We start from the raw sequence: 26029 nt of genomic DNA, 5'->3' as shown, positions 1-26029 counted from the left end.
ATTAAGATTGTACATAAGGTGGATAGATGTATTCCAACAGCTCTGTGGCATAGGTCTGAGAAGGATGCTTTAGATAGATGTGTGTTGTACTAACAATTACTAAATGATACATGATGTTCATCACAACCCAACTAAAAGACGCTAACTAGAAGGGCATCTCCTTGAGCTCCGTCTCCGCGGGTGATCCTGTGTAGCAAGCTGTGGCTGCGTGCATGCATACCGGCTGTCAACAAGGATCGTGTGTTTGATCTGCTGTACCAAACGGCCCAGGGCCCTGCTACTTATGATCAAGGAGCGATTGTTAGCTGTGAGTAAGCAGGAGGTTGATGTAGCCCCAGTGGGTAGCCACTCGTGATAGACATGCACTAAACCAGTGCATTACACTGGGCTATTTTGAGTGTGTATAAACTGAAGCCATTAGCTTGGTTACAGAGGTAGGCTCTGACCCCGGTGGGAGACGTTGCTGTGTGTCCTCAGAGACCCAGGCTCAAGCTTAAGGGTCAACTCTTGGTGATACAGGATACTGGTCATGGGTCCACCCGTGCATCCAGGCTTAGAAAGTCCCCTTATTAGTAAACATCCCTCCAAATGATTTCATGCAGCTAAACAGTCCCCACGGCTCTCAGAGCGCCTCTGAAAATCAGGCTCAAAGTGTCCCAAATGAGGCCCCCCCCAAACCAGTGACCACTTCTGAACATTGCTGTCTCTTTATCCTGCTAATAAAGGGTGTCTCTTCTAAAATGCATATTATCGTTATAGATGGGTGTTGCCAGAGCACCTAGAGGTCCTGACCAGGACTCCGTTGTGCTAAGCACTATGCACTTGATCAGGGGGATGGAGCAGCTTCCAGATGAGGAGCGATTAAAAAGACCGGGCCTGGTCAGCTTAGAGAGAGGACTAAGGAGGGATATGACCAAGGTCTATACAATCATGAATGGGCAGGGGGGAGAAAGTGAACAAGGAAGTGGTGTTTACCCTTTCACATAACACAAAAACAAGGGGTCAGCCACAGAAATTAATAGGCAGCAGGTTTAAAACAAACAAAAGGAAGTTGTTTGTTTTTCACACAGTCAACTGTGGAACTCATTGCCAAGGGACACTGTGAAGGCCAAAGTTATAACTGGGATAGATTAATCAATTAGCCAAGATGGTCAAGGATGCAACCCCCATTCTCTGGGTGCCCCTAAAACTCTGCCAGAAGTTGGGACGGGATGGATCACTTGATAATTGCCATGTTCAGTTCATTCCCTCTGAAGCATCTGGCATTGGCTACTGTTGGAAGACAGGATATTGGCCTAGATGGACAATTGGTTTGACTCAGTATGGCCATATACTTTTACATTCATATAAAAGGAGTCTCTGACTCAAAGAGCTCTGGTTCTTGCTAACAGCTCTGTGGTCTCCCACATTCTTTGGGGCCAGTACCCCTGGGTTTAGAGAGGATTCATGATACTTTTCAGTAGATTGAAGATTTCAAATCCCTCATATCATTCCTTCTCTTTGCAATCTTTTCTGCTAGTCAGAAACACAATCAGCTCCGTTAAGCTGCTTGAGCCAATCCAGACAATGAGCCCATTAAAATATTACAGCTTTCATTAAGAATTTTAATAAAGCAGCAGCATGTAAAATGCCACCTGATTCCACGGAGATTCTTGCTTCACAGCCCCCGGGGGCATGTCTACACTGCAGCAGGGAGCGAGCTGCCCAGCCTGGGTAGTCAGACTCACACTAACGGGGCTCAAACTAACTCAATAAAACCAGCAGTGTGGACCTTGCCGCACTGGCAGAGGGTCAGGCTGGCCACCCACACTTGGACCCACCCGACCCCCTGGTGAGCTGGTATTTAGCAGCTCAGACTAGCATTTTGAACTTGCCAAACCTGCCAAAATCCAGCAAAAATCAAAACGTTTTACATCTATAAAGCATTTCATTCCATCTTCAGTGTGTATAGTTTCCTGCAAAGAACAATTGTAGACATCTTTTGCTCTCTGTGCCTGTAATTTTGCAGGTGCAAATAATTATCCTGGTGTGCAATTTAGGCTATTTACACCTACAAATCAGATATTTAAAAGTCTCTAATCAGGTGCTGACAGCTAAGTGAGCTAAATTGTGTCTGGTTATTTTTGGGTGCAAATACTGGGTGCAAAAAGGAAGCCATCTTTTTAAAAAAAAAGAAAAAAAAAAACCAGCAATAAACCCTATCTCAGTGCTTCCCTATGGTAGTTTTCTTCCCAAATGTTCCCCTTTAAAGCTTTCAGACTTGTTACAGGACATTTTAGATTAAATGACTAGAAACAGAGTTATATTTGTTCTTATAACATCAAAGAAAATACGAGGGACCAAATATTCAAATAGCCTCCTTACAGATGTAGTGTCACCACCCAAGGCAGTGCAGCTAAGTGGACGGTGCACTGGACTGGGGCTGAGAAGATCTGGGTTCTATTCCCAGCTCGGCAATGCTAGGGGAGAGGGAGATGGGGACAAACCTGCCCGGCCTGCAGTTACCTCATTCATGAGGATTCACTGCTCCATTTGGAAAGGTTTGCTTAGAAGCAAAACACTTTATCTCCTACAGGCAGCATGGTGGTGGGTCAGGGCCAGCACTGTGAAGGGGGTGGGGACTGGTGGAGCAGGCTGACAGGGTGTATGGGGGGGGAGCAGGGCTGCAGTATGTTTGGGGGGGTCAGGCCCGAGAGGTGGGGGAGCAGAGTGGGGACAGTGCAGGGGGGGAGATAGCAGTGTGTGTGTGGGGGGTCAGGCTACCAAATTGGGGGGGAGGGGGAAAGCAGTGTGTGTAGAGGGGAGACCAGCAGGTGGGGAAGTGGGGGGTCAGCATGGGGGGTAGTAGTATGTGGGGGGGGGCCAGCATGAGGTGGGAGTGGTAGTGTGGGTACAGGATGGGGAGGAGATGGAGGTGGGGGCAGTGTGTGTAGGGGGTCAGGCCAGAGGGATATCCATGGGGCAGAGTGGAGCGGGGGGCAGTGTATGTAGGGGTCAGGCCGGCCTGGGGGGGATATCAGCGGGGCAGAGTGTGTTGGGGCTCAGACTGGGGGATACAGGGTGCAGTGTGTTGGGGGTCAGGCTGTGGGATGCTGGGGGGCAGTGTGTAGCGGCAGCTGGGGGATATGGGGGGACAGGCTGGCCTGGGGGGGATATCGGTGGGGCAGAGTGTGTTGGGGGGTCAGGCTAGGGGATACGGGGACAGTGTGTGTAGGGGATGAGGCAGAGGGGGAGTGTGTGTAGGGACAGCTGGGGGATACGGGGGCACAGCGGGGGGTGGCAATGTGTGTAGGGGGTGCGGCCAGGGAGGATATCCGTGGGGTGGGGGGGGCAGTGTGTGTAGGGGGTGCGGCGGGGGGATATCTGTCGGGCAGAGGGGGACAGTGTGTGTAGGGACAGCTAGGGGATATGGACGGGCAGCTGGGGGGTGGCAGTGTGTGTAGCGGGTGCAGCTGGAAGGGATATCCATGGGGCAGAAGGGGGGCAGTGTGTGTAGGGGGTGCGGCTGGGGAGGGATATCCGTGGGGCAGAGGGGAGGGGGTGGCAGTGTGTGTGTAAGGTTGCGGCCAGGGGGGGATATCCGTAGGGCAGCGGGGCTTGTGGCAGTGTGTGCAGGGGTTGCAGCCGCGGGGGATATCCGTGGGGCAGCGGGGGGGGGGGGGTGGCAGTGTGTGGAGGGGTGAGGCTGGGAGGGGATATCCGTGGGGCAGAGGGGAGGGGGTGGCAGTGTGTGTAGGGGTGAGGCGGGGGGGATATCCATGGGGCAGTGTGTGTAGGGGGTGCAGCCGGGGGAGATATCCGTGGGGCAGAGGGGGGGTGGCAGTGTGTGTAGGGGTTGCGGCCGGGGGGGGGGGATATCCATGGGGCAGAGGAGGGGGTGGCAGTGTGTGTAGGGGGTGCGGCCGGGGGCTGGGGGGGTGGTGGCAGTGTTTGTGTAGGGTTGAGGCGGGGGAATATCCGTGGGGCAGCGGGGGGGGTGGTGGTGGCAGTGTGTGGAGGGGTGAGGCTGGGAGGGGATATCCGTGGGGCCGTGTGTGGAGGAGTGAGGCGGGGGGAATATCCGTGGGGCAGTGGTGTGCAGGTGTTGCGGCCGGGGAGATATCCGTGGGGCAGCGGGGGGTGTGGCAGTGTGTGTAGGGGTGAGGCGGGGGGGATATCCGTGGGGCAGTGTGTGGAGGGGTGAGGCGGGGGGGGATATCCGTGGGGCAAAGAGGGGGTGGCAGTGTGTGGAGGGGTGAGGCGGGGGGGATATCCGTGGGGCAGTGTGTGCAGGTGTTGCGGCCGGGGAGATATCCGTGGGGCAGTGAGGGGGATGGTGGCAGTGTGTGGAGGGGTGAGGCTGGGAGGGGGTGGCAGTGTGTATGGAGTGCGGCGGGGGGGGGGATATCCGTGGGGCAGCGGGGGGTGGGGCAGTGTGTGTAGGGGTGAGGCGGGGGGGATATCCGTGGGGCAGTGTGTGTAGGGGTGCGGCCGGGGACTGGGGGGGGGGTGGCAGTGTGTGTGTAGGGCTGAGGCGGGGGGATATCCGTGGGGCAGCGGGGGGGGGGGGTGGCAGCGTGTGGAGGGGTGAGGCTGGGAGGGGATATCCGTGGGGCAGGGGGGGCAGTGTGTGACCGGGGGGGGGATATCCGTGGGGCAGGGGGGGCAGTGTGTGACCGGGGGGGGATATCCGTGGGGCCGTGTGTGGAGGGGGTGTGGCCGGGGGGGGATATCCGTGGGGCAGAGGAGGGGGTGGCAGTGTGTGGAGGGGGTGCGGCCGGGGGCGGGGGGGTGGCAGTGTGTGGAGGAGTGAGGCGGGGGGGATATCCGTGGGGCATCGGGGGGGGTGGCAGTGTGTGTGTGGCCGGGGGGGGATATCCGTGGGGCAGCGGGGCTGGCAGTGCGTGTAGGGGTGCGGGGGGGGCAGCGGGGCGCGCCGGCTCTGCGGGGGCCGAAGCTGCGGGCACCGGCCGACTGGGGGCCCGCGGGCGGGGAGCGGCCCGTGGGCGGAGGCGGCTGCGCGGGGCCGGGCCGGGGCGGGGGCCGCAGCGGGCGCGGGGCTAGTGCGGAGCCAGCGGCTGGGAGGAGGAAGTCGGAGCCGCGCTGCTTCCTGTCCCCGGGAGGATGATCGCAGACAAGGCTGGGTGGGGACGCCGCTGAGCCCGCCGCCCCTCCCGGAGAAGGCGAGCTCCAGCTGTTCCCCTCGGGCGAGCTCCAGCTGTTCCCCCTCGGGCGAGCCGCGGACGGCGCTGGAAGGTAAAAGCACCGATCTCAGGGCGGCTCCGGCCCCGACTGCTGCTGCTGCTGGCTAGCGAGGGGGGCGGGCTGGGCGAGTCTCAGCCGCCGGGTCCTTTTGTTAAACCAACCCATTTACACCGGGGCAGGCAAGCGGCGCGACGCTGTTTCCACCCAGTTCCCCGCGAGCCGGAGCCGGGCGGCGCGTGTGCATCGCTCCCCGTGAGCCGGCGCGGGGGCTTGGTACGGTCGCTCGTTTAAACCGCCTGCTCACACACGCTATACGGTTGTGGAGTGAGGCTGCCGCTGGAGGATGTGAATTGCAATCATCACGGGTAAAAGCGTGCGCGGAAATTGCTTTGCTTGACAGCCATAGGTGCAACTGGGCTCGAGAGATCCGGCTTGCGTGGCTGCAGTTTGCAAACGGTCTGGTCTTAGGGACTGAGGATCACAGGAAAGTGGCCGCTAGACATGCATACCCTGCTCAGATAGCCACGGAAACCGCCCACGCTCCGCTGGTAGGTGTTAGGTATATTTGAAGTTGTTTACTCTAAAGCAAAGGAAGAAACGGATTCGTTCGAACCCGTAACCGTGCGTTGGTTTCAGCTGGAAATGCTCCGCTTTTGGAAGCATTTGCAGAGTGTTCACTTCAGCTTTCTCGACAAAATGGGCCGTGGCATTCAACCTGATGATGGTGAGATGGAGCACCAAAAAGTAGAAGTGCAGATTGCTGGTCACTTAGCAGAATGGTGGCCAATAAACAAGGTGCAGAATGCTTTCCCCTGGAGAGATCCTATGTTAAGTCCGTTTTAATTTTAAAATACCAGTGTCTCGTACTCCCCTTTGCAGTGCCATTCACAAATCGGAATACAGGGAAGGGACTGTTTTGGGAATTCAGATTGTAAAAATTTTGCATGGAAAAACAGATTGGGGATTAGACTGTCCATAAAAATGGGACCTTTTACAAAGAGTCCAGTCTCCTCAACAAAGATTTAATTTAGAATTTTTGATCCTCAGTTAATCAGTTGATTTGCCATTGTAGGAAAAGCTTTTTCATGGATGAATGCGATCTAGTGTTCCATTTATTTATTTGTTTGGGGAAGGGAAGGGGAGGGGAGGAATTTTCATTTAACTGAAATCAACCTTCCTCCCCGAAATAGTCAGTATAAAACCAAACTCCAGCATTTCAATCATACATAAATGTCTAATTCCCAATCTCTTTGGATTAGAATCTTTCCACCCCTTAAAGTTTATCATTTTATACCAAAGATGGAATACCAAAGTATTATCCACACCCTCACTCCACCGCCTCATACAGAAGCAGTTGGACAAAGCACAAAGGAGCATCTGTACAAAGGATCTGAGTTCAGATTATTTTTATTACTGGGATTTAACAGGAAATACTGGCGATCTGTAACTGTTTAATGAGGAGTAACCATGGCAGAGGAGTATTTTGTCTACATTGCTGTTAGAAATATATGCAAAACTATATAAATGATATACAGATGCAGGTGGAAACGAACTTGGGAAACTTAATTCCCTGGGTTTGTTTTTCAAATAAGGGAGTCGATGGAGGAGAATCCCTTGAAATATAAGTCTTTCTTGCTACCTTGATTGAAAACGGCTTTGTGTATACAAAAATCCCCATCTCTCTCACACCACCCCCAAGATATTATTAAAGTTAGAGAATAATCAACTAAAAGGTAATGATCCTTAACTTGTAGGACAGAAGTAATTTTCATACTGTGATACCTGTTGTATTTAGCTCACTGTAGTCAATTAAAATTCAGTTTGTTTCCATATTTTATTTAAGGAGTCAGAGACTGGCATAAAACTGATTTTCTGGCCAACTCCCAGTCAGGATCCTCCCACTGCTCTCCCTAAGACAACACCGAAGCACAGCTTGTAGTTCTCTGCCCAGTAAACAAACCTCTGAATTGTCAGATAGCTTGGACCAGAAGATTAACCTGTATTTCTATGCTGTATAAGGGAAAAGGTTTCCATGTATACTGGCAGCATGATATGTCCAGTGCAATAATGGGTTTTATTTTTGGTTGTTTTGGGGTTTTTTTTTTGCTTATAGTTTGGCTGTATTAACTGGATTTCACTGAATACATTTTGAGACTGAAATTTTTAATCCTCTTTTCTGCCATATGGCCAGTGGATGAACTGAAATATGACTCCATTAATTATCCCATAGAAAGCACTAGGGTGAAGCGCTTGTTTTTTAAATTGCCTGCATCTCCTGAGTAGATATGGTGTGTTAGAAGCACTCAGTGCAAAAGCCTGTCTCTAATGCTGTAAAAGAGCCACGCGGAGATTCTTGATCAGTTTAATTTAAGGCAGTAATCTGAATGCAGGCCCCATGTGCTGTTGAAGCACTTATTCAGAGGATTATAATAGGTCTTTTCTAATACACCACAAATCTTTTGATTATAGCATTTCTCAATTCAGCACAGCATTGTGGTTGGTACCGTCCGTTCCCTACCCCATTGTTCACCATGAATATCGACATAAATCAGTACCACTAGGCTGCTGATCTATTCTGCCTCAGTCATGGTACTGTTTGGATGAGATTCCTCCCCACCACCCCGCCCGGAACCAAGAAGGGACCAAAATATATTAGTTTTTTTGTTTTGCTTTTGTTATGTTTTCCTCAGAAAATAAACTTCCCCTCCCCCCCCCCCCTTTTAAAGCTGGCCTTAAGAAGAGCTCTGTGTCAGTTTGAAAGCTTCTCTCTTTCACCAACAGAAGTTGGTCCAATAAAAGATTACCTCACCCACGTTGTTGCTCTAATCTCCTGGAACAAACATGGCTACAACAACACTGCAAACTACATAAGGAGTCATGTCTACATACTAAACATATTTTTTTCTTCTCATTACAGTATTAGTTACTGTACCAGGAGCCTATCAGAAACAAGTGTGGAACCGATGAGTGTTTCCAGAATGGGGGATCAGGTCATGGGATCCCGTGTCCTGTTGGTTCTTTAATATATTTTTTCCCTTGCACAGATGCATTTTCTGTTTTTGCTTTAGGCAAGGAGGGGATGGAAGAAAGGGCAGGCAGGGTGTCCTGATTTAGGGAGGGCGTTCTGGGTATAAGGAGCATCCTGGAATATGGTGCATCCATATCGCGTGGGAGTGGAAGGAGGGCATTCAGAGTGTGGGAGGAGTTGGCAATTGTAGTGCATGGGTGGGGGGATAGTGGGAAACCGGGCTGGAGAGTTAGGGAGGAGCCAGGCTGTGCACAGCCTTGGAAAAGGATTTGAACTGGATACAGAATGATCCATTTTCTTTACTGGGGCTGCTAATTGCTTTTAAATGCTGCATGAGGAAGGTTTCTAAGCAGCATTCAGGAACGACTTGGCTGGCACTGTGAGTTTCTTGCTGGACTGCTTCTCTCCAAGGCATGCTTCCTGACGCTGTGCTTTTCCATCCCAGTTATCCTTGTGACTGAGTGTTAAAGGAGGGAGTGTCCACTTTACTTGCAGGAGTTGCAGTGTGTACCTTCTGCTTGTGTTCGCCAGTGGTGTATTTAATTTCCCATATCTGCCAACTCAGCCTCCCCCTATGTGATGGGGATGTGTCTTCAGGCAATGCACAGGAGGTGAGAAATATTTGTGGTCCTGTCTCTTTGTTTGGGAAGCCTTTTCCCTACTCCTTTGGGGGTAGTGTAGGTGCTGTACACCCAGGGGTAGATGGCAATCCTATCATAGAATCATAGAATATCAGGGTTGGAAGGGATCTCAGGAGGTCATCTAATCCAATCGCCTGCTCAAAGCAGGACCAATCCTCAATTTTTGCCCCAGATCCCTAAATGGCCCCCTCAAGGATTGAGCTCACAACCCTGGATTTAGCAGGCCAATGCTCAAACCACTGAGCTATCCCTCCCCCCTATGGAAGGTGGTATGGTGTATCTCTTGAGCAGGAGTGATGAACAGAGCGAGTTCAACCAGAAAATGTCTGGGACTATAAGCAGTACGGAATTGAGGACCCCCCCCCCCCCCCAAAAAAAAAGTCCTGGATTTTGCTGCCTGCAGCTTGGGAACTAATCTTGAAACGTGGGAGAGCAGGTGTAGCAGTGAGGTTGTTTCCATACCCTAGTGAGAGTCTGGTGTGGTACCTCTAGGGAATCCCGCTGGCACAGCTCTTACTCCCCAATCTCACCGGGGCCAGCAATTTATTCGGAACATATTGAGACTAGCTCTCCAGACGCAGAACAAGCAGCAGAAATCGGCTCACCTGAGATCTTGGCATGAGCAAGCACTGCCCTAGTGGGCTGCTGCTGCAGCGTGCGCGTTCCAAGTTCAGGGAGTCTGGGAGCCTCCACCCCATGCCAGCTGGAAGCTCCAGGGAGGGGTCAGTCCTGGTTAATGAAAACCTCTGTCCCATTAGAAAGCGACTGTAAAACACAGTTCAGACCAGACAGGGCTGCACTTAAAGTGCTGCTCTGTCTCAGGCAGTCTGCAGAGACATACGTTAAAGGAAACCTTGGGAGCTGCCTTGGCTTCCCATTCAACTGAAGTAACTAACTTCAGATGGGCTCAGCCAGTGCCCAGGCATCCATCTCGGTGCCTTCTCTAGCCATCTGTTTCTCATGCTGGCCTTTGAGAAATTGGCTCGGAACTGGACTTCGATTTCAGGGAAAGTTATAAACCTAGTTTCCTCCCTGTTGTTGAATACTTCGGTGTGTGCGTTTCCTGGTGGCACGGCACTACCTCTGGGTGTGTGTGTGACGATGCGAGGAGCCAATACCATCTTAACCTCTTCTGGATGATGAGTCAGATTCTGCCCTCGCTTACACGCCCATGCCACCGCAATGTGGCCAAAATCTGGCAAATCTCTCCCCCGGTGGGGGAACCTGGGGTACTGTAGGGTCACCATATCTGCTCTTAGGCCAACCACTCTGCCCACTCAGCTGCTAGCCTAGGATGTGTGGTCAGAAGATAGAGGGGCGGTCAGGCCTCCCCTTCACTCCAGTGATCCCCAGCCATCATAACCGCTCCTTGAGGTCCCCACCCACTGGTGCAGGTTAGAGTAGCCTAACCCATAGCCGGGGACTGGCCTGGTGAAGGGCAACCCCTGCTTATGCAAACCCTCTTCTCAGCTGCACCGAGAACTCCTTGGCCAGAGCTTAGGATCTAGCTCAGTACCTTTATCTGCTTGGCTTCTGGCCAGTGAGCTGGCTTACCATGAAGAGTGAGCAGAATCCACAGGGTTTTTTGTTTGCGAGTTATTTGCCTAGAAGGAATCAGCCAGTTAGCTGCCAAGAAAAGGCTGATTTCAAAGATGTGGAAGATGTAATGCAGAGGAAGAAGCATTAGCCATTCCGGCTGGATTCAGGCCAGGGTGACGTTCTGCTCTCGTTTTGAAAGGTGATGATGTTAGGCTGTGAGAGAAGAAAAGGGTTGGTTTGTTTTCTGGCAAGCTCTAAATCCTACTTGGTCCTGCAGTAACTTAAGATCAGCAGAGCTTTCCATAGTGTGTGTCTAGGTGAATGATTCATGATTTCTGCTCTGTATTTCCTAATTTGCCAATGAAATCTGCTTTCCGTAGATGACAGCTGACAATGAGCCTTGGTTCTTGTTAGCAGAGGACAGTAATTGGCAGATGCATTGGAGAACAGCTGACTCTAGCCTTGGGGAAGATAGAATTAGAAGCGAGTAAAATGGACTGAGTGCCGGGTGAACAGAGCTTTGAGCTTCCACCGAACAGTGCTGAAAAGAGGCTAGTGAGAGCCAGTGTGAGCATAAGCCAAGCCAAGTGGCCTGGAGGATGCTCCTTGCATGCTGGGGGCTGGGTTCTCAGGGCTGCTGAGGCCCTAAGCAGTGGAAAGTGGCTTTAAAGCAACCAGAGATGGCCTCTGGAGCATTTGCTCTGTGCAGGGGAACGCTGCTTGCCAAAAGCTGGCAGAGTCCGTGCAGCTGTTTTGTGCACCCCGTTCACTCCTCATACTGGGTGGGAGGAGGGGATGGTTTTGGGAGCAGGGAGGGGAACTCTGCTAGCCCTGATCCTCCACTGGCATAAGTTAGAGCTGCTGACCTGCAACTTTAACTTGTGCCTAGGCCCTTTGGCTCAGGGTTAGAGAACTGTAACCAGGTTCCTTCTGGGTTTGCCCTCTACTTGGCTGAGTTTGTTTGGGGCGGAGAATCTGCCCCATCAGGTTAGAATTCCTTCCATTGTATTCTCTAATCCACTAGCAAACATCATGTCCTTGCTTCTCTTGCTTGTTTTAGTTCTACCTTTTAAAATAGGGCCACGAGATTGCAAACTGTTTGCAACAGAAGCACATATGTTATCTCTAAACAATTGACAAAGTCCCATTAATTGGATTATGGTGTTGGGACTTGCATGGATTTATTTTAGATGGCTGAAGGGTTGTTTTTTCTCTGCTCACACCAAGAGGAAGGCAGACCCAGATTCTGTCTCCAAAGATCACAGCAGCTGTGTTCCACGATAACTGAGGGGACAGTATTCCTGCAAGGCGCGTGCGTGTGTGCGTGCGTGCGTGCCGTCTTCAGCCTAAAAACGGTGTTTCAGAGGCAAAGCTTTTTTTCTTTTTAAAAATCCATGAGTCATTTTAAGAGACAACCACCTCCAGTACATGTGGTTACCATAGTAATTAGGCCTGGCAAGATGGCGGATTGTGCGATGTTAAATCCCTGTTGAAATCTCCCACCAGGAGAGACCTGTAGTTGTGTGGACTCTAGGAGAGACCTTCAAGAGTTTTGGGGCCCGATCCTGTATGCCCCACCCAGGTGAAAGTCCCCAAGGAAGGTAGTGGGAGTTTTGCCTTTTGTGAAGAGCGCAAAACTAGACCTGAATGGTTTGTAAATTTTGCCCTCGACTCCACAGCTGCAAAAGCCACCGTTGCCTGAGGTCTCCTCGCACACAGGACCCTGGAGCTGGTTGTCCAAGGTTTTCAAGAAGACAAGCCCCCTTTCATCCCCCGCCTCTCGGGAGAGCGTCTGTTACTAAGGGAGTTGAAACGCTGAAGCAAGGAGACAGGCTGGGGGAGCGGGTTCCTCTTCTTCAGAGGGCAGATGGGAGGTGGTGTCTCGGCATCCTTGTGGCTCTCCAGTCATGAGTGCAGCGGGGCAGGGCCTGTGTGCTATGCTCTGGCTCTTCCCTCCCTGTTCCAGAGCAGCATGTTGGTCAGCGGGTGAGGCTGATGGGGGGGGGGGGGGGGACTTTGTTTCTAAGCCACAAAGCTGGGAAATCTGGAAGTGCAATGCCTTGATGCCTGTGGGACACCGCAGCGAATGTCCAGAAGATTGGAAGGGGGTCGGGGCTACCCTGCCTGTATCCACCCACCCCAGACACAACCTCACGTCGGAGGGATTTTCCCTCCAATACTGCTGCTTGCTGCCACCCTCACTTTGAACGTTTTTCAGGGCTATTCCCTGAGCTTGGTTAAAAAGCCAAAACAATACGCGGACACGGTGCCTCGGGCCCGACTGCAATTCTCCCGCCATGGCTAATGCTCATTCTTTTACTTCTGTTTCTTTCGCTATATCCTTATGGGGTCCGTTTCACTTCCTTGTTTCCACTTGTCTCATCTTTTTACTTTTTGCTGATTGGCTTATCAGTTCGGTGAAGCTTGCTTTGATGTATCCCCCCCTCCCCTTTCTAAAACCTCGTCAGATGTTTTCTCATTACTGGCTTCTGCTTCAGTGTGTTGCTTTGCTGAAGTGCAGGCAAATCGGATTTTGAAGTCCTCCTCCCTCTACTGGCTCTCCTAAGATGGACAAGAACTTGCGTTGTAGCGATGGAGGGAGACGTACTTTAATGCGTTGAATGTAGGCAAAGAATGGCTCCTTCGCAGAGTGGATCTGTGTAGGCTAGAACTCTCATACACCTAGTCCATGGGCTGGATCCCTGGCCTGTTTGATGTCTGTATGTGGCTTGCATTGTGTCCAATTCTGGGGAATCTAAGCTTTCATTTTAAAACCCCCGCTATTTTTAATCATCAGCATTGTGAAGAAAGTTCCTGTTTGAATGTCACTGGTACAGTGTTCTCTGCCAGATTTGGAAGATACCTCTCAAAGCCCGTGTTTCAGGCTGTGAGCTCCTCACTAGCACTAATCGCATGAACTTGAAAAATTAATTCCAGGTGAGGAAGACTAAAATTTCATTTGCCACAGGAAGGCCATGATCTCTGGGCAAGCGTCTCATTGACATCAGTGGGAGATCTGCTGGGGATTTAGGATATAGCTCTAAATTGATACCCCTGCTCATGGGCCATAGTTAAACATGGGATTTGACCCTCTCCCCTGAAAGAGTTTGACAGCACTCATGTAAATGTCACTGTTTCAAATGATTACAAATATGATGCACTGGCAAGGAGGGGGGGCATTATAATGGAGTGGGGAACAGTTCCATTTCGGCTGCATCTTGCACCCTGCCTTCAGCTCGACTTTTGCAGACGGAGCACCACTCACTGAAGGAAACATTCCAGCACTTACAAACAGCCGGCCAGCTTTCAGCTCTTAGCCTAACTTATAGCAGGAAGCAGGAGGTTAGGTAAAAGTTTAAACTCACATGAGCTTCGATGGAAGCAGGAGTAGCAATAGGCGTCTGGGAGTTACTTATGTTGTTCAGACCCTTTCCTCTTTTCTAGCTGCTGCTGTTTCTTCTTTTTGGTTCCTTATTCATGTCCGTTTCTTCTTGTCCCCATCTACAATAACAGCTGGAGGAGTCCTAGGGAAACGGTGAGATGTCACCGGTGAATGCTGAGGCCAGATCTAATGAGCATGCAGCGCTTTGGGTGTAGAACCTGTGACTGAGGGGGGGCCCCTGAGAATTTGGATGTTTGAAATCTAGCCCTGTCACCTCCGCGGAGAGCAAGGCCTGACAGCTTAAACACACAATTGCTTCCCTCCCAAGGGCAACGCACAGGATGCCCCTTAAAGTGGCCATCTTGCAGCAGCAGATGTACGTACAAATCTAATTCACTGGCAGAAGTCCGAGGGGGAACTACTGCTTCGCAGGCAAGTGCTCTGTGGCTGTGCTAAAGCAACAATGATTGGGGTTCAAGTCGGTCAAGACAGCTCCAGCCAGAATCTGTGCTCTGCCAGCCAAAATGTGCTTTTATTTAAGACCAAGAAACGTAATACTCAACGTGGGAGGAAAGTTAAGTTTGTGCAACATTGTGGTGAGCAAAGCATCAGTAAATACAGTGTTACGGTTCCCACGCCAGCCGTAACCGGGGCCTTGTGTTGCTTCATATGCTGTTAACTTGCCTGGCTTTATGTAAAATATGACTATTAATGCAAATACTATATATACCCAGGGGAACCAGGTGATGGTTGCTGTGGGAACCAAGACTTTGAATTTCCTGACTGGTGTGCAGAAAACCTCACTCATCATTTTGCATTAACAGTTTATGGCGCTTACCTTTTCTAAAGGCCAATCTGTGATGAGTGATGTGAACTTCAAATGTATGCACCAAACACTTATTGCAACTCTTAATTGACTGCAGCTAGGGTCTGGCTCCAGCTGCATAGGGGGTCTGATCCATTGAAATCCTTGGGAGCATTTCCATGGACTTTGATGGGCTTTGGTCAAAGCCCATAATTCGTAGATTAAGGCTGTTTGAAAGTGGAGCTCTCTCCAAAGCTTTGAGGGTTTGGAGAGGGCAGGAGCCTGAGGCAAACCACTCCTGGGTTTGGGTTACGAGGCCAAAGCCCAATTGACGAAGTCTGAAAAACCCAAAGCCACTTTGGTTTTGTTCACTGTTCCATTCAGAGCTCCCCAGCTTGCTGCACTGTAAAGCAGTTAGTGTCCAACAGTGTGCAGCACGGTCCAAGTCTTGGACAGCTCCATCACTTTTGTTTTATTAACCATACTACTTCAGACATGTCCAGGTCATGTGTCGTCCCACGGCAAGTTTAAAATCTATATTTGGAGATATCTGAATTCAACGAGAGTCTCTCAAGATTGACTTTAGCCAGGAAAAAACACATTTCTCCCTCCTTCCTCCTGCCCAGTGAAGAAATGAGCAAATGGAATTGTTCCAAGCTTTACAAACAAATGAATCATCTGCCTGCAGAACACTCCATGGTGACTGGGCAATGGATGTACTGTGACTGCTGCTTATTAAGCCAAATCAAACTAGTTTTCATCCTTATCTTGTCCTCCCCTTGCTCCTCACTCATTAATTTTCTTCACTTGTTATCTCTCACCATCATTGTCGCTCAGTCTATGTAGTTTGTCTGAGAGAGGATCAAGAGGTGACTTGACCATGGCCTACAAGTACTACATGGGGAGGAGATTTCTGATAGAAGATGGCTCCTTAATCTAGTAGGAAAAGGTGTAACGAAATCCAGCAGTTAGAAGCTGAAGAGAGACAAATTCAGAGTAGGAATAAGGTGCAAATTTTTAACAGTGTGGTTGGTGGGCAATTAAGCATTGAACAATTTATCTAGGGAGATGGTGGATTGTCCAGCTCTCGCAGTCTTTAAATTAAGGCCGGATGTCTTTCTAAAAGAGATGCTCTAGTTCAAACTGAAGTCATGGGCTTGATGCAGATGTTACTGGCTGAGGTTCTCTGGCCTGTGTGATGCAGGGGATCGGACTTGATGATCATAACGATCCCTTCTGGCCTTAAAATCCATGAATCCTCTGGTAAGGTGGACAGCTCTTTGAGGAAGGGTATGTCTCTTTATTACACAGGTACCTTGCTCTGCACAATGGGACCCAGATCCCTGATTGGGGCCTTTATGTGCTACAGCAATACAAATAAATAATTATAATTAGGAACATAAGAATGGCCAGACTGGGTCAGACCAAAGGTCCATCCAGCCCAGTATCCTGTCTACTGACAGTGGCCAACACCAGGTGTCCAAGAGAGAGCGAACCTAACAGGTAATGATCTAGTGATCTCTTTCCTGTCATCCATCTCCACCTTGTGACAAACAGAGGCTAGGGACACCATTCCTTACCCATCCTGGCTAATAGCCATTAATGGACTTTATCCAGTTCTCTCTTAAACCCTGTTATAGTCCTAGCCTTCGCAACCTCCTCAGGCAAGGAGTTCCACAGGTTGACTGTGCGCTGAGTGAAGATAGACTGAGACAAGTATAAGCCTGAGCGGTTTTTTCTCCCCCAATTACAAGTGCTTGGAAATGGGACTCTTATAATGAAGTGTTCTCTCGGTCATAACTAGCATCAGACTTTGTATGTAAATGTCAATATCTTCCTGGTGCCAGGAGCAAACAACTGACTGTCTAGTGATTAGATTACTCAGAGAAGTTGAAAGTGAAATCGGTCTTGAAGCAGCTCATGGTGAAAGCGACGCCCTTTGCCACCCTGGCTGAAGTTACAGCAATCCAGCTACACTAGTCACCGTAATTGATTTAAGTGTATAGCTTTAAATGGGTTATTGTGATCCACTTGTTCGGTGTGACCGCAACATGAATGGGTGTTGCAGGACTGGGAAGCAGACAAATGAGAGAGATACTGTACTAACTTTTCACACTTGTTAGATAAGCTCTTCTAGCTGGTGGGTGGGATCTTGATCTTGGTAAAATAGGTTTGTCAAGCAGTCCTGTAGTCCTACCACAGCGGCCTTAGGGAAGAACATTTCCCATAATTGTTACTAAAAGCAGTTTTTCTTGCTGGAAAAATTGCTGGCCACAGCTAGGCTCTGATAGAGTAAACCTAGTCCAAGAGATAATAGGAGGATATAAGCCAACTACCAAATTCAAGTAAGATGTCTGAACATCAGTTAAGGAAGTGTTATTTTACCCCAATTGTTGGATCCTCCTGTCTCCGTGCAGCAGAATGCTCACTTGATTTCCTAGGGAGTTATGCACACTACCCAGTCTTTCAGTGTGATGGGTGTGGATGCACTTGTGTGTCCAGGCTGAGTCCTGTAGAAGTCAGTGTTGTTCACCAAAGGTGCAGGGCAAGGTCATGCAGGGCCAGACACCAGGAAGATTTTGGGGGAGATTTTCTTATGGTTTTGAAGCAGAGATGAGAATGGACTAACAGAGCATTGCTCTGCATTACCCGTTGTGATAAAACACCCAGTGCACGAAATCCAATGGATAAGTAAAAGGAAGGAGGAATATGCCTATGTGACATTGTGGGTAAGATTTTCTATGGGATCTGGAATCCAGTTCCCATAAGGACCTCCCACACAAGGTTAAAATGAATGGAAATTGACTTCAGTTGCAATAGGGGGATTGGATGTACAAAGAGGATGAGGTTTTTTTAAATGGTAATTTGTAGGTAATTTAGGTTTGCTCAGAAGTAGGAGAGAATCTCCCTCTCCCAGGTTTTCCCTGTGTGTAGAGCATTTAGACAAAGAGAGGCTTATTGCTATACCGTTGAAATTAAACTGTGCCCTCTCAGCACTCTCTGGAAACTGCTGTGCCCTTTGGAGCAAAGCCAGTCCCGGAAAGTGTGCTTCAGTCTCTTTAAAATGCCAAGATTATTCAGCAGCACCTAAGGAACGTGAGTTTTAATCGCTGCTGTGGTCTGTCAGCTGTGGAATCTAGGAGGGGTTGGGTACAAAGAGATGGGAATCAAAGTAGTTTTAGGGGTCACAGTCCTAGGGTGGCTGGCCCTTTAAGGGGAAATGGGGCCTGAGCCCCACCTGTGACTAGATGTGCTCACCTCCCCAGGTGGGTAATAATGAATGAGGTGGTGTGATTAACTCGGGCCAGGCCTGGAGAGAGAAGGGAGGAAGGGACAAACTCCTGGGCTAGTTCTTGGGGTAGGGGGTTTAACTCTCTCACCAGGTAGGACAGAAGCCTGGGAGCAGTTGATGGAAAAAGCGGGAAGTGGCAAGGCTCCTGCAGGAACCCTGGAAAACCAGGGGGAGAGCAGCAGAGGCGGCTGGTTTGCTGACCACGTGGAGCCAGATGGCTGGAAAAGGCAGGTGGAGGCCTGTGGAGAATTCTGACAAGATAGGGCAAGGCATAGACACTGGCTCCGTGGGTACTATGGGGCTGGAGCACCCATGGGGAAAAATTAGTGGGTGCTCTGCATCCACCGGCAGCCACGCTCCCATCACCTTCTTCCCCACCCTGAGCCTGCCGCATCCCTGTTTCTCTGCCTACCTCCCAGCACTTCCTGCCACCAAACAGCTGTTTGGTGGCAGGGCTTAGGACTTTCCAGGGGGGAGGGGGCGTGGCGTGCTCAGGGGAGGAGGCGGAGAAGAGCCGGGGCAGGGGCGGGGACTTGAGGGAAGGGGGTGGAATGGGGGTGGAGTGAGGGCAGGGCTAGGGGTGGGGGTCAAGCACCCACCAGGAACCGTGGAAGTCGGTGCCTATGGGGGCTGGGTGTAGCTTATTTTGAGACTTGACTTTCAGGATTGTTTTAAACTGTTCTGTTAATAAAACCTGCCCCCCAGGAATGGTGTCTCTGAACAAAAAGCCTTTGTGGATTATTCCTGGGAACTGAGCAGAAGGCAGCTGAAGCAGAGTAGCCGTAAGGTCGGGTCTCGGGAGGCAGTTGACCCCGTTAGTCATCAACTGGAAACTTAGTCAGTTTAAAAAAAAAAACAACAACAAATAAAACCTAAGTAAGTAGTGGTGTCAGACACTACTCCTACCCCTGGGTCCCCCTCCCAGGGCTTGTGGCTTACAATCACGTTTTCCTATTTTAAAGTGCTTTTGTTTAGTCTGTTGCTTTGGGAAAGATCTGTGCAGAGCCAGCTGATGGATTCTGCAGGGGAAGCACTGAATTAGGGAATCTGTCTACACCGAAAGTGCTGTCAAATGCAGAATGAATAAACTGGAGGGGGGCGGGGGTGGGAAATGGGGAAAGAAAACTTGTTGTTTTCACATTTCTTTCACGTATTGCCATCTCGGGTGTTTAAAAACGTCTGGAGAGAAGGAGGAGTTCTTAGCTTGTTGGTGTCCCTTAAGTTTCAGGTGGCTAACGCAGCATGCGTGTGAGGAAGTAAACCACCATTAAGACCAAAAAAACAAACGGACTCAACCAGTTTGCTGGTGTCAGCTCAACAGCTAACCAGGAAACTGTTTGCATTGCTTCTCTGTATGTCTTGTCCCACTTTTAGCTCCCGCTGAAGTGCTCCATGATGTCACCCTAATGGTCTCTGATAGTTTCTGGGGCCTAGGGGAGACTGAGCAATATAAGGCCACTAAAATGATTGGGATTCTTGTTTCTCTTTGAAGCTGCTCATCTTACACCCCACAAAAATCTTCCTTCCTGCACTAGAGGATCTGTTCTATTGCAAGCAATCGACAAGATGAAATCCTGTCCCTCATTGAAGTCCATGGAAAAACGCCCATTGACTTAAATGGGCCTAGGATTTCACCCACTGCACATGTGGGTAAACAGGACTAGAGCCCTTATGTTTAAGCCCCATTAATATAGGCGTCTGCAAGTTGAGCTAAGGGAGAATTCCTGCAGCTACTACTGGTAGTAATAACACCTAGCTTTTATGTAACCCCTCTTCATCAGGAGATCTCAAAGCGCTTTACAAAGGAGGTCAGTATTCTCTCCATTTTATACATGGGGAAACTGAGGCACTGGGCAGTGGAGTGACTTGCCCATTGTCACCCAGCAGGCCAGTAGAGGAGCTAGGAATAGAACCCAGGTCTCCTGAGTCCCAGTCCAGTGCTCTGTCCACTAGACCAGCAGTCCTTTCGGTGGGGGGGGCCTGGGGCCCCCCTGCTGAAACCCTGAGCCCTGGCGCCCCCCTATGGAGCTGAAACGGCGCGGTGTGGGGCTGAAGCCCTGAGTTCCCCTTCCCTCTCCCCCCTTAAGCCAGGAGCAGCATGAGGCTGAAACCCTGAGCTTCCCTCTCCGCTGAAGCTGGGAATGGTGGGGCTGAAACCCCAACCTCCCCTCCCACCCCCCACTGAAGCAAGGAATGGGGCTGAAGCCTTGAGTCCATAGGCAAAGTTAAAGGGGCACAAGGGTGTTGCCACCCCCAAACTGTAGTGTCTTACCCAGAATGGGCCTGTCCTGGGGGCAGCTCCACCCCCACCACATCCCTCCTCTTCTCCCTCAGGCCCCCACCTCTGGTCAGATCTAGGTGGGAAGCTGGAGCCAGGCAGCTGCTCCTCTGGCTGCGGCGGTGCCATGGAGTGGGCAGCTGTGGCATTCCCCTGTCTGCTGCTGGTGCCCGGGGTTGCGGCTGCTCCTCAGCTCCTAGCCCCCTTTGACTGCTCGCGCAGCTGATCAGAGCTGCCCAGGCTCCGGGGCTGGCAGAGGCCTCAAAAAGAAAAAGTTGAGAACCCAGTAATAGGCCCTCATCCTCTCTGTGGTCCGGCCACTAGATGGCAATGCCATGTGCACCTTTCACTTCCCTATTGGGTGTGTATTGTCTGCAGCCCGAGCATTAGTTTCTCTTCATCCAGGGAGGAGACGTTCCCACAAGCCATGAACAGATGCACTATGCTGTCCAGCGTTTGCCAGTGTCCAGCGATTGCGTGTCTTGCTATCTTGTGTTACCCCTTTTTTTTCTGAGTCATTGAGTATGTGTTAAAAATCTGACCGGTGAGCCTCCAGTTTGGAATATATCCCCCAAGAGGAAATTGACACACTCACCATAGAATTTAGCTTGCAAAATGCTCGGCTGTGTACAGACACCCAGTAAGAGGCAGTCCCTGTCCCAAAGATCTTGCAGGGTAAACGGATAAAGGGTGGGATGGGAAACAGACACAGAAATAGATTGTCAAGGTCATGCAGCAGGCCAGGGTGGCATTGGGATTTGAACCCAATTCTCCTAATTCCCAGCCTACTGCCTCATCCCATGGACTACGTTCCTGCAAGCTGGAGTTCTGTCATGTGTAAGTTTAAGGATTATGGGCTATCAGAAAGGTTCAAACATTGGACCTTCAGGTCCCCAGCATGTACCTCTACCACCTGAGCTTAAGGGGTAACTGTTTCACGTCCCATGACAGCTCACTGTAATAATGACAGCTGGTAGCATTGCTATTAAGGTTGTCCAACACTTACCATTATAAGACCCTGTTTTCAGTGCCATGTAACTTTATACCTCAGTTCCCCATCCATAAAATGGGGCAAATACCCTCTCATCTCATAGGGGTGCTATGAAAATAAATCTGTTCTGTATTTGTGAAGCACTCAGATAATGTCGTGATGAGGACCACAGACAAGCCCGGGGGGAAACTAATCATTCTGATTTCAGAGCAAGGTTTGAGTAGCATGCAGTGAACGAGGCCTTGGGACGCAAGGGGGGGAGGGATAGCTCAGTGGTTTGAGCATTGGCCTGCTAAACCCAGGGTTGTGAGTTCAATCCTTGAGGGGGCCACTTAGGGAACTGGGGCAAAAATTGGGGATTGGTCCTGCTTTGAGCAGGGGGTCGGACTAGATGCCCTCCTGAGGTCCCTTCCAACCCTGATATTCCATGATTAGGTATGCTATGTGGTTAAGAAGAGAGAACCAAACTGGATAGATGCTCATTCCCGAGCACTGTCCATCCTGTGCACTGAATGAGGCAGGGGTCCTGTGAATAAAATATGTGATCATGTAATTAAAGACTGTCAAATTAAGCTGCACAGGCATCCTTAATTGTCACATTTCCTACATGTTTAGTGCTTGGCTTTGCAATGTTCCTTTAACACAGTATTCTACAGAATACGCAATGCACAGTGAGGGGGTGTGGCATAAAACTCAGCATGAAATAGCAATACTGGTGTTAGCTGGGTGTGCAAAGCCATGAGTGAGGTTATGCAGGTTGTTCCAAATGCATGCTGATAAAACCTCCATACCGCACCGCCAGGTAGTTCGTGTATACCCAGGGATATTACAGAAAACCCACTTTCGAAATGTTAGACTTCTTAAAACTTTTACTGGCACTATTGCTTGTGTCCCTCCACCTGTGAAACCAGAGTGGTCGGGGAGAGAAATCTCTGTATGTCCCCTGAAATAGCTTTTCTGCACTTTGCAACATCTGAGCTTAAAGAAACCCAGTTGCTCAGGGGTTTGCTGGGAACCTCCCCTTAAAGTGGTTTAAGTTCCTGTTTCTAGCTCTGTTGCAGTGCTAGATACCAAACCTTCAACCAATCACTGGCTCAGGTCTTCAGAGGGGGTGTGATACTGGGGGAGGGGAAGTTCCACACTGCGGGAGGGGGGGACTATTTATGCGCCAGGCTGCTTGTATTTTTCTGAATGGTGGCTGTGTGAAGCTGCTCAGAGGTTTGGTATGTTAAAGGAAGTCTTTAGGATATGTCTGTGTGCAGTTAGACACCCACAGCTGGCCCCTGCCAGCTGACTCGGGCTAAGGGGCTGTTTAACTGCGGTGTAGACCAGTGGTTCTCAACCTTCACAGAGCACTGTACTCCTTTCCGGAGTCTGATTTGTCGTGTGTATCCCCAAGATGCACCTCACTGAAAAAACTGCTTGCTTACAAATATCGGGCATAAAAATACAGAAGTGTCGCAGCCCACTAGTCCTGAAAAAACCATATAATTATAAAATAAATTAATGGGAATATAAATATTGTACTTACTTCTCAGTGTTTAGTATAAACAAGTCATTGTCTGTATGAAATTTTAGAGTTTGTACTGACTTTGCTAAGTGCTTTTTATGTTGTTGTAAAATTAAGCAAATATCTAGAAGTGTTGATGTACCCCCTGGAAAACCACTGTGTACCCCCAGGGGTACCTGTAGCCCTGGTTGAGAACCACTAGTGTAGACGTTCCAGCTCAGGCTAGAGCTGGGGCTCTAGGACCCTGCGAGGTGGGAGGGTCCCGGAGCTTGGGCTCCAGCCCGAGCCTGAATGTCTACACCGAGGTTAAACAGCCCCTGAGATCAAGTCAGCTGGCATGGGCTAGCCACAGGTGTCTAATTGCAGTGTAGATGTACCCTTTAGTGGGCAGAGTGCAGGTTAGAGAAATCTAAGGTTCACTGTAAACCCCTGTTTATTACCCACAGAGATCAACCCCATGTGCAAGGAGTGGTTAGTGCTCACTGCCAGAGCAGCTGTTCGCACAAAGCGCCTCTGCAAATAGACACAGACATTTAATTATGGAATCTCTGGTGTTTACAACACTTCTAGAGATCAGTAAGACAAGAGCTGCTACTCTTAACCTCCCCACACAGACGGAGCTAGGCGACACGTAGCATTTTCCTGGTGACTGAATGACTCCAGAAAAATAGTGGCTTGGTTAAGAGTATGTTTGTGCTAATTATAGCAAGGTCCTTCCAGCTCTGTCATATATATGCTCCTCCGACAGTATCATAGCACTGTTCTTGGGAAGCTAGCTTCTTCTGTGTTTTAAAAAAAAACGGGCATTCTTATAAGGAGGACCGTGCTAAAGAACGGAGAATTTTAAAATTGGGAATGACAAGGACATATTTTCCTCTTAACCACCTGCAATAGGGAATGTGTGTAACTCCCATTCTCTACCCTTCTGCAGAAAGCCTGCAAAGTCCTATGCACCGCTAAGTCCCTAGCGATGCCGACTGTTGCGATTTTATCGCATGTCTTGTGATACTTGGAGGCTTTCTTAAAGCCCCAACTCCTGGAGGCACATGATTAGGAAAGAATCTAAGCCTCTGTTTTTTTTTTCTTAAGTAAGTTTTTAGCCACCATGGTTGGGGAGAAAAGCTTGAAAATGTGACCCTGCTGCACCCCAAATGCTGTAAAACAGAGGCAAATAAAATAACCCCCAAATCACTCAGATTTTTAAGCCAATATCCTGATTTTTGGGAGCCTGACTCATGCTTTTTGAATACTTGTGGGTGGCAGTTCTGAGTCCGTTGGTCATTTACTGTATGAGTGTCCAGTGTCTAGTACGTTGGGACCCTGATCTGGTCGAGGTCTGTAGAAACAATATCATAGCAATCGTAGGAATGTAGGACTGGAAAGGAACATGATAAATCATCTCGTCCAGTCCTGTGCACTGAGGCATGGCTGAGTGTTAAGACCATCCCTGACAGGTGTTTATCCAACCTGTTCTTGAAAACTTCCGATGATGAGATTCCACAACCTCCCTGGGCAATTTGTTCCTGTGCTTAACCACCCTGACAGAAGTTTTTCTTAATGTCCAATCTAAAGCTCCCTTCCTGCAATTTTAAGCCCATTGCTTCTTGTCCTATCCTCAGTGGTTAAGGAGAACAATTTATCAACCTCCTCTTTATAATAACCTTTTACGTACTTGAAGACTGTCTTCATGTCCCACCTCAGTCTTCTGTTCTCCAGACTAAACCATGTCATGTTTTCCAGACATTTAGTCATTTTTGTTGCTCTCCTCTGGACTTTCTCCAGTTTGTCCACATCTTTCCTGAAATGTGATGCCCAGAACTGGACACAATACTCCAGTACTGATATGGGCTCAACTGAGTAGGGTAGAAGAATTACTACTTGTCTTTCTTACAACAATCCTCCTAATACATCCTAGAATGATGTTCGCTTTCTTGTGACAGTGTTACATTGTTGACTCATATTTAGTTTGTGATCTACTGTAACCCCCAGATCCTGTTCTGCAGTACTCCTTCCTAGGCAGTTATTTCCCATTTTGTGTTTGTGCAACTGATTATTCCATCCTAAATCTAGTATTTTGCATTTGTCAGTGTTGAATTTCATCCTCTTTATCAGACGATTTCTCCGGTTTGTCACGATCATTTTGAATTGTAGTGCTTGCAACCCCTCTCAGCTTATCGTCCGCAAACTTTATAAATGAAGTCTCTCTGCTGTTATCCAAATCATTTTATGGAGATATTGAATAGAACCAGACTCAAAGCAGATCCCTGCAGAGCCCCTCTCAATACGCCCTTCTGGCTTGACTGTAATTCATTGCAAACTATAATATATACTAATATAAATTACTATGTCCCAAAAGCATGTTTTGAACGTTTGTGGCATTTAGTGATGCATAGGCCTTATGCACTGGGACTTGTGGGAACTATGCTTATGCATAGAAGGGAAGGGGGACAGAACAATTAGGTAGAGCTCGTTGAGGGGGAAAATTTACCAAAAATGTTGAATTTTTTTTCCTCCCCACCCCCACCACAAATTTCAAATTTTAAAATATCACAAGTTGTTGGTTTTTTTTTTTTTTAACCTTCTCTCTACTATGTATATTATAGTCTAGCATTTTAAAAAACTGTGGGTACAGATTTATCTAGCCCTTAAGAATGCCCTGGCTGGGGATAGATTTTATAGAATCATAGAATATTAGAATTGGAAGGGACCTCTGGAGGTCATCTTGTCCAACCCCGTGCCCAGAGCAGGACCAATCCCCAACTAAATCATCCCAGCCAGGGCTTTGTCAAGCCGGACCTTAAAAATATCTAAGGAAGGAGATTCCACCACCTCCCTAGGTAACGCATTCCAGTGTTTCACCACCCTCCTAGTGAAAGAGTTTTTCCTAATATCCAACCTAAATCTCCCCCACTGCAACTTGAGACCATTACTCCTTGTCCTGTCATCTGCTATCACTGAGAACAGTCTAGATCCATCCTCTTTGGATCCACCTTTCAGGTAGTTAAAAGCAGCTATCAAATCCCCCCTCATTCTTCTCTTCCACAGACTAAACAATCCCAGTTCCCTCAGCCTCTCCTCATAAGTCATGTGTTCCAGACCTCTAATCATTTTTGTTGCCCTTCGCTGGACTCTCTCCAATTTCTCCACATCCTTCTTGTAGTGTGGGGCCCAAAACTGGACACAGTACTCCAGATGAGGCCTCACCAATGTCGAATAGAGGGGAACGATCACATCCCTCGATCTGCTGGCAATGCCCCTACTTATACACCCCAAAATGCCATTGGCCTTCTTGGCAACAAGGGCACACTATTGACTCCTATCCAGCTTCTCATCCACTGTCACCCCTAGGTCCTTCTCTGCAGAACTGCTGCCGAGCCAT

At 49.3% G+C, this 26029-nt stretch overlaps 1 protein-coding gene across 5 annotated transcripts in view; it reads left to right on the top strand.

The window, feature by feature from the left end:
• Nucleotides 1-5025: 5025 nt before the first annotated feature.
• GNG2 (G protein subunit gamma 2) overlaps nt 5026-26029 on the top strand; it is an 86233-nt gene continuing 65229 nt past the window's right edge. For 2 of the 5 annotated variants that reach the window (XM_074956520.1, XM_074956521.1), the window contains exon 1: nt 5026-5235. The gene's annotated coding sequence lies outside the window, so the exon portion shown is untranslated. Of the gene's footprint in view, nt 5236-5360; nt 5550-5574; nt 5733-8668; nt 8824-26029 lie in introns of those variants that run through there. The other 3 variants (XM_074956524.1, XM_074956523.1, XM_074956525.1) reach the window with 3 other exon arrangements.

The sequence above is a fragment of the Natator depressus genome, chromosome 6, assembly GCF_965152275.1.
Source record: "Natator depressus isolate rNatDep1 chromosome 6, rNatDep2.hap1, whole genome shotgun sequence".
In the NCBI taxonomy this organism is placed as follows: Eukaryota; Metazoa; Chordata; order Testudines; family Cheloniidae; genus Natator; species Natator depressus.
The sequence above is the reverse complement of the archived record's forward strand: the minus strand, read 5'-3'. Positions and strand labels throughout refer to the sequence as shown.